The sequence below is a fragment of the Alosa sapidissima genome, chromosome 1, assembly GCF_018492685.1.
Source record: "Alosa sapidissima isolate fAloSap1 chromosome 1, fAloSap1.pri, whole genome shotgun sequence".
NCBI lineage: Eukaryota > Metazoa > Chordata > Actinopteri > Clupeiformes > Clupeidae > Alosa > Alosa sapidissima.
In genome coordinates, this window is record NC_055957.1 from 8,614,552 (window position 1) to 8,623,787 (window position 9,236).

Here is a 9,236-nt window from a genome sequence, read left to right on the forward strand (position 1 = left end):
TAGGCCTACAAGTAAAATAGGTCCACTAGTATGTTATTGTGTTTGTAGCAGGTTAACACAGTGGATCATAGTAACTGGCTACTGTGTTATCTTGCTGCATTGCCCAAGCTATTTAGACCTTCAAAGTATAGCCTAGGCTTAATTACGTTTCACTGACTGCTGGTCAGGCTGCCCGCGGTCACCTAGTCTATCTTCAGCCTAAATTGAGGAAGCATTGCTGGTCTAAAAATGTATAAATGTAAAAAACTGTGAATGGCGAGGATTGAACCCGTAAGCTAGACTCATCAACGCATCAACTTATTGCGCCACATACATTTTATCATTTGGTGAGAAATACATTATTAAAATATATATAAATCCAATATACCTCAAACCTATGTTAACATGTCAAAACACTAACGTAAATAGTCTAGGCCTACGTGTATCTTGTGATATTTGATATTACATCTCTTTTGTGATATGTAACATTTTGTGTAAAATGAAGACACATTAGACTTCTCCTGCACATTGTGCGTTTCAATGCGTGTTTCACGTTCGTTGTGATATGCATCAGGTTAATATGCAGATTATAGTTCTAGTTTTGTCATTCGAGTTCGAATCTTTTTTATTTATTTTATTTATTTGCTGGCATTCATAATAAGACACTTCACGTAGAGGCGGCCTGGCAGCAATCAGTGAAACGTTTGTAAACTTAACCATGATAGGCTACTTTGAAGGCTTAAGTAAACAGATTGGGCAACACTGCAAGATAACATAGTAGCCAGTCACCATAATCCGCTGTGTTAACCTGCTAAACACAATAACATAGTTGACCTCATTTACTAGTAGGCCTAGTACATATTACCAATTTCACTGGGAAGTGTCAACTGGTTAGTGGCGCAAGCAGGTTGGTGTCAGGTTATCATGCAAGCAGTTTAATTTAATAGTGGTTTGAGATCCACGTGGAGTTTATTTGGTTTTATTTATTTGGTGGCATATTCATGGTCCAGCTGCATGAAGCCTAGTCTACTACAGACAACTTGACACTTCCAACGCCGACACATCGTGTTGTAAAGCTTTACAACAAACAACAAAGTGGAGCATCACAAACATGTCTATTTTAACTTCAGTTAAACAGACGAATCTGCGGCCAGGTATCGGGGGCTAAATCATCAGCTGAATACATCTGCAAAAGAAGGGGGCGGTTACGTTAACTCCAGAGGCAAAGTGAACAGTCCAGCCAGTTAACATGAAAGCCAGTTACCGTACAACACCAGCATTAATCACTCGGTTTAAATGAGAAAAATGTCAACATAGGCTGTGGCAGAGAATTTCTAGGGGGGGTATTACACCGTTTCCACCAATGATATCTATCGCTGCATCATCAACAACGTTGTTGGGACTACAGTGTTCGAACGTCGGAGGTAGCGAATTGCGACACAGGTACGATGCTTTCTGGAAACAGGTGTAACAATGTCGTTGTTTGGTCGCAAGTGTCGGTTGCGCAACGTCGTTGCTAAACTTTTATAGAAACGACCCCCAGGTCTCTTCTTCTCTGCCTTGCTTTTTTGGGTGTCAGGTAATCTATCCCGATGCAGATGGGTAGCACAATGCATCAAAAGTTGTATCCCAAACAATGTCTGGCATAGGTAAAAGGTCATCTTTGAAATGTCGGCCAAATACCTGTTTAGACAGACATTTTAAAACTGCACTACAAAGTTTTGGTCTAAAGCTAACGAGCTAGCTACCTAAAAGGCAAGCAAAACACAGTACACCAGAGCCTTATTGCCACTATACTATACACTTCTATAGAAGCTGGCTAACATTATATTGGTGTCCTTTGGCGATATAGTCAGCAATATTGTGCTCTGAAAGGTTTTAATTCTTAAATTCTTTTTTTTTTTTAATGTTTTTACACAGAACTGTAAAATGCATATCATAGATGGTTGGTGGGACTGACAATGAATCTGAAGAATTTGAAGAATGAATTTGAAGATGATACCAAACTAGTTGCCTGATAAAAGCATACCAAACATAGGCAAATTGTGTTGCTTTTAATTAAGTAATCAGGTTTGCAGCTTTTCATGTGTCTTAAATACATTAATTACTCTACCACGTACATATTCTACTGCTATTTTATCACATGCACTTGGGAAACAGTCTCTCTCTCTCCTCTCTCTCTCTCTTCCACTCTCTCTCTCTATTCCTGTGTGCGTGTGTGTGGTGTGTCCCATAGCTATAATTGCAGACATCAGAAAGGCATTTTCTGTGATGAGAGGACTAGGCTGTGACACTGCTGTCAGCTCAGCTATGATAAGAAACGCCCAGCAGAGATTCAATCAGACCCAGCGTATCAATCACCTAAAGCAACACACACAAACACACACACACACACACATATACCAGTACACACACACACACACACACACACACACACACACACACTGAATGCAAGTCTTGGTACCAGTCACCCAGAGCTACACCCACACACGGAATCTGTCTCAGCTCTGATCTTTATATCAATCTCCTTGAGTCTGCCCATCAGTCAATATGAAAAACGACTTCCTGTTGTTTACAGTGTTAACATGTTCTCACCACAGACACATGCATTATCTTCATTATTTACTCACACAAACACACACACACACACACACATAGGCCTACAGGCGTGTCACAATCACACACTTAATGGAGGGACTAATGTTACAGATAATAATAAAATAATAATAATACATTTTATTTGTTAAATAGCGCCTTTCAAAGCAGCCAAGGTCGCTTTACACACTAGACATTTACGCGTAAGGCAAAAGATGCCGGACGGAGCGGCGTAGTCGCCAGCGTTCCCGTGACATCAAGACAAACAAACAAATTTACAAAATAACAATTGACGCACAAGACAAATGATGCCTGATGGAGCGGCGTAATCGCCAGCGTACCTGAGACACCTAACGGTAGACATACAAGACAGACAACAAACAAAAATTAACAAGTAATAAAATAAACTACAGAATGTAATTCCAGGGAATTACGAGTGCATGAAAATGACGCTAGGACAGACATGGTGGTTGCACAGCTTAATAAAAGTTGATAGTTTATAAGTAGAATGTAGATTGGGAGTTGATCACACTAGTTGACTGAAAAGCCCAGGCTGCCAAACAGTTGTGGGCAGAGGACACAATTGGCGGGAGTCATAGCTGATGACAACTGACAGTTGGATTGAACAGTTAAATAGTTGGATAGTTTAAATATTCAAATATTTCATAGGGATTATGAACAGTTAAATAGTTGGATAGTTTAAATATTCAAATATTTCATAGGGATTTATTGTAGTGAGGACTTTTATTTTGAAACAGCTTTGGGCAGAGGAAACAGTTGACGGGAGTCATAGTTGATGACAACTGACAGTTGGAATAGTTGAACAGTTAAAAAGTTGGATAGTTTAAATGGTTAAAAAATTGAATTTATTAATCTATTAGGATCTAGTTTGTTAGTTACAGTTTTGTCAAACTCCCTGATGCATTTTTGCATTTAGAATAACCAGACTGTGGATATCTCAATCGGAAAATTAAACAATATCGGGCGCCTATGGACTAGGCTGGGTGAACCCAGCCTGATCTGCCCGCTATTTATTTTTTGATTTCTTAAAAGATTGAGCTTGGTCTGGTGAAAGCCAGACAAGCCATGGACCTCAGTTACACAATACCTATATTTGCACGAACAACAACGGACAACAGCTCTTCAACTTTGGCCCGTTAAAATGTGTATGCACAGTCTAGCGACGCATTTCATCAAGGCCCATTTGGACATGTCAGTTATTTGCACCACTGGTTAGATGTAAAACAGCATTTCGTTTCAGACTACTGTTACTTAATTTGTGCATTGACAATAAAGTATCACATGAACTAAAGATGACTAAAATCTTATGCAGAAGAAGAAATATTCACAAAAAATCCATCTATCCAAAAATGACCTTTGTTTTTGATAGCTGTTGAAAACGGCATGGACCTGACAGAGATGTTTTTGTTTATTAATAAATAAATAAATAAATAAAAGTATAACATTATGCTGATACCTTTTGCTTTTCCCAAATACAATGTAGCCTACAGGTGTAAGTGACCTTTCATCAATCCAGATGCAATGGATGAACTGTGATGAACTGCCCTACTTGTGATTGTTTAGAGATTTTAAAGGTTTTATAACAATGCTACAACTTCTTTGGCTATTCTACAATCTATTCACCTTTTCAGCACCAGTAGGCTACTTTCTGTGCAGCCGCACACACACACAGGCATGCCAAACAAGCATACACAAAAGTTTCAAGAGTGGGGGATGGAGTAATAGATGGAGACAAATTGATTAGTGTGATTTATTTTCGTGGAAAGGATGTACAGGACTGAGCGGCTGTCATATTTTGTACCGCTATGCGGTACATCTAGTTTTAGCCACAACCACATCGCGATGGAGCATACAGTGTGTAAAATTTTTATTTGGAGCTTTCTGCTATATGAGAGCCATCACTCTACCATTATTCCCAGCCATTATCATGGGAAATATGTTCAGATATGCGTCACATTATTATAATGGCATTGTATAACAACTCTCATAGTATATTTTAAATGTTTCAAATGTATTTATTTCTTGCTTTTATTTTTCGCTCCAACTTGCTGAGGCCCCCCTGGCACCCCCTCGCGGCCCCCCAGGGGGACCCGGCCCCCACTTTGAAAACTACTGGCCTAGATCACTGGAAGCATAACCAAAGATCCTTGATGCTCCGCTTTAACCCTCTCTGGCATAACCGTCTGATGTCGTGGGCGATCTTGCAGATCAGCAACTCGGTGGACTTATGACAGCGACAGTTTGATGCTCCGAGAGAGTGCAGTTGGTCAACATAGTTTCAAACGTTAGCAGCTAGAAGCTAGTCTGCACAATCCAGACTCCAGGCAAGGCAGGTGGCAGCTCGCAGGTCTGCAGCAGCTCGGCGGCCGCGGTAGATCTTTCGCAGAGTGGCATCTACGTCCAGCTGTCCAGAGAAATCTCCTCAACCAGACAGTGAAGTGCAGCACCGCTCACGGATGGATGGAAGGTTGCAGTCCAGGGCAAAAGCTAACGTTAGCCATAGCAAGCTCCCAATGGACCAACGTTAACGACATCAGCCGACTTGGAAGCAGTAACGTTAAAAGGGACTAAGAATAACACAAAAACTATCAAAAATAACGTAAATAAAGAGAGAATACATTTAACTACACAAATCAATACAAAAAAAATGAACATGACATTACATAAAATTACGAACATTACATAAAAACAAACAAAATCATGATGCCAGACGGAGCGGCGTGTCTCGCCAGCGTCCCTGTAACTTAGCAACCAAGATGAGTGTTGTAACGGTGTGTCTTTCTTAGCTCAAATTATAAGGGAAAGGAAAGTAGGTAAAGTCAGGCACATTACACAGGACTTAGAAATGCATAAATGCTCATTTACTAAACCCTTTGAATTAGTAAGGTGACATTTCATTAATGAGCATAATCAGTGAATTTACAAGGGTTCGTTTCACATTGGTTCACAAACAAACATACATTGTTCACAAAATATCCAGGGTGCAGATCGGATGTATATGGTCCAGTATAGAAATGTGCGGTGTGTGTAACGACAGTCCACGGTCCAGATAGACAAGTTCTCCAGTGTGTATTGTAATGCGAGAGAGTTCGGGCTTCTTACGGCACAATAGCCTAGGCAGATAGAGTTCAATAGTAGCTCAATCCACAACGCACGTGAATTAAACAATAACACAAATTCTTTGGCCAATCAACATAAAAACAAAACAATTAATAGCTTATTCAGCTCTGGCACGTGTAAAAAAACAAACAGCTCAAACAGGTATGCAAAGCAAACAATTCAGACAGACACGTGCGAAACAAACAATTCAACCAAGGCTCATTTCCTCATTTCCGTATTTCAGACAACGTTGGCCATATGCACCAATTTACATTGTACATCAAAATAAACTCCTTTAACAACTCTAGTAGGCTATAAAGCAGTGAAGCAGACAATTTAGTGTATTAAACACTCCAGTATGAAAACTCTTACATCGATTATTTAGTGCAATTTAGTGTGGACGATGTAACGTCAAACACCAGTATGGAAACTCTTAAATAGTTTAGCGTCAAACACCAGTATGGAAACTCTTAAACAGACACGTTAATGTAATTTAGTGTAGACGATGTTAGTCACACTCCAGTATGGAAACTCTTAAAAAGTTTAACGTCAAACACCAGTATGGAAATTCTTAAACAGACAATTTAGTATCGAACACCAGTATGAAAACTCTTCGACAGTTTAGCGTCAAACACCAGTATGGAAACTATTAAACAGTCAGTTTACGTATGGGCTCTCAGCGGATACCCCACAGCAGCAAACAAGGAATTTAACCCGTGGCCTACGTCTCTCCAGTTCAGTCAGTCAGGGCAGGGATTCCTGAGGGGAAGGCTAATGGCAGGTGCGGAAAAGCTAATGTTTTTAAAGGGGTGGTTCAGGATTTTGGACATAGGACCTCATTTCCAAGTAAGCAAGTGTGATATTTATCAGTGGAGACCATTTTCAACACGTTTCATCCAGTCCTTCTAATTGCAGAGTTCGCAGGTGCTAGGCTAGCGCAAGTCAACGGTATGTGCTAGCCTGCCACTAAAGACAGTCTTACCCACTCCAAAGTACACCCGAGGCAAATAAATTATAACGCCAGACTATCGATGTAAATGTCTGTATTGACAGTGTTATTTCTAACGTTATTCTATCCTTGCATTTCAACGATCGCATTACATTTTGAGGGACTAGTTTCTTAGCAGCGGCGGAATTATACTTGCTCCGGTTAGTAGTACTGCGCCGAAAAGTAAACAGTAAAGCGCACTCCAATGGGGATACCTAGTAGTAGCCTTGGCAATATCAGTCTGCTGCTGAGTTGCAAAATGACTACTAACAACTTTAGGGACCAAAGTATAACTATTGCAACGCGATGCAAGGGTAGTTGTATTTCTTACACTATTCTATCAACACAGACATTTACATCGATTGTCTGGAATTTGCCTCAGGTGTACTTTGGAGTGGGTAAGACTGTCTTTAGTGGCAGGCTAGCACATACCGTTGACTTGCGCTAGCCTAGCACCTGCAAACTCTGCAATTAGAAGGACTGGATGAAACGTGCTGAAAACGGTCTCCACTGATAAATATCACACTTGCTTACTTGGAAATAAGGTCTTATGTCCAAAATCCTGAACCACCCCTTTAACTAACTAGGACTGTAATCCAGGGATTAAACGACCTGTCTGCAGCACTGTTTTGGTCACGTCTTGTTCCTTTCCTGCACTCACGCTTTATGAGACGCGGAAACTTATAGGCCTAATTAAGGGAGGTGTGTCTTAAACAAGGGACGTTCGGCAAAGTCGCAAGTCGTGTGTGTGTGTGTGTTCATTTGTCATGGTCATGAGGAGGTTTATCACAGCTGATCAGGAAATATAAACAAACAAATAACTTGACCAGTGCAAGACAAACAATAGCTGTGTGTATGTTCATATAAAAACACATTTGAAATAAAGCAAATTTAAACTTGTGTTCCAAACTTCAGTTTCTCTCCTCCTTCCTCTCGCTCTCTCTGATACACACCATCATGTTGGCCTAAGCTGATAGGCCAACTGTTTTGTTGGCAGCATGTGGACTCAAATCTCTCCTGCTGTGAAACTGCACTAAACTTCCCACAGGCTGCACTCTCTGTACCCTCCTCTCCTTCTCCTCCCCTCTCCTTTCCTCTCCTCCTCTCCTTCTCCTCTCATCTCCTCTCCTCCTCTCCTCTCCTTCTCATCTCCTCTCCTGTCCTCCTTTCCTACTCTCCTCTCTGACCCCACTCTGCTTCTCCTCTCCTTCTCTCCTCTCTTCCTCCTCTCCTTCTCCTCTCCTCTCCTCCTTGACCCCACTCTGCTTCCCAGCTCTGCTCTGCTGGCTTCACACAACCCCCTTCATTTGCTCTAGGGGGGATGGATGAGGAGGAGTGACAAAAGTGGAGCGATAAGAGAAACAGAGGGAGAAAGAGAGAGACTGTCAGTCTGACAGTCTCTCTCTCCCTCTCTCTCTCTCTCTAATCTGTTCTTGTTAGCGTCTACTGTAGATATGTCTTAAACTCTGTGGGAAAGGACAGAAGGGGCTCTGGACTTCACTGGCAGCCTGTGATGGCAGCACTTGGTGCACGGCTGCTCCACGCTGAAGGCTGAGGGGGTGAGGAGGAGGAGGACGAGGGGGACGGACGCAGGCCCAGGCTGTGTGCTGGTGCGGAGGTGGAATGCTAACCATGCCCTTCCCCCCCCCCCCTCCCCCTCTCCTCTTCCCTCCCCCTCCTCCTCTCCTACGCTTGCTCTGAGGATGGGAGGAGGTCAGATCAAATCTCTTGCTCTCTCTCTCTCTCATCCCTCGTTTTCACGGTCGCTCACAGCGACAAGTTCAGATGCTATCATGTTGAAATGTGTCTGTAATTCTGACCCACAGCCATCCTTCCTCCTCTCTCTCCTCTCCTCTCTCTCTCCTCTCCTCTCTCTCTCTCCTTCCTCTGTACATCTCCATCTGTCCTCTTATCTTTCCCTTCATCTCTCATGTTCTCCTTTGCTCACCCTGCCAAGGGGGATGTTTGGCCGTGTAAGAAAATGTCTAAACTTTGACCTCATTTTGAACAGAAGAAACTTCTTTAACTTTGAGATGTATGACATTCTTTGTAGCTAGTAGTAATGAACTAAAGATACTATTTTCCAATATCGGTTTGAAATTCAGTCATGGTATTCAATGACATATTGGTCTTAATGCCTTTCCTCAGAAGAAGTTAGAAATTGTAACTTCTTTCTCTCTCTCCCTTTCTCTCTCTCCCTCTCTCTCTCTCTCTCTCTCTCTCTGTGCACAGTACACAGTCTTGTAATGTTTCACACAACCCAGTCTCTCCAAAAACCCAATCCCTTCCTCTCATCACTGTACACCTGTCACATCTTCTGATATCACCCCTCAACTCTCTGACACAATGTCTCACCCACAGACACAATGTCACCATGTCTTCTCACCACGTATCTCTCTCTCTCTCTCTCTTCCTCTCTCTTCCTCCTTTTCTCCATGCCATCATTGTCATTCTGAGTGCTCGGGATCTGTCGTTCACCCATGAAGGCGCTTTGGCTGGGATGTTCCATCACTGTCAGTGCAGCACAGGCACCCCACATTGGGCGAGTGTTTGA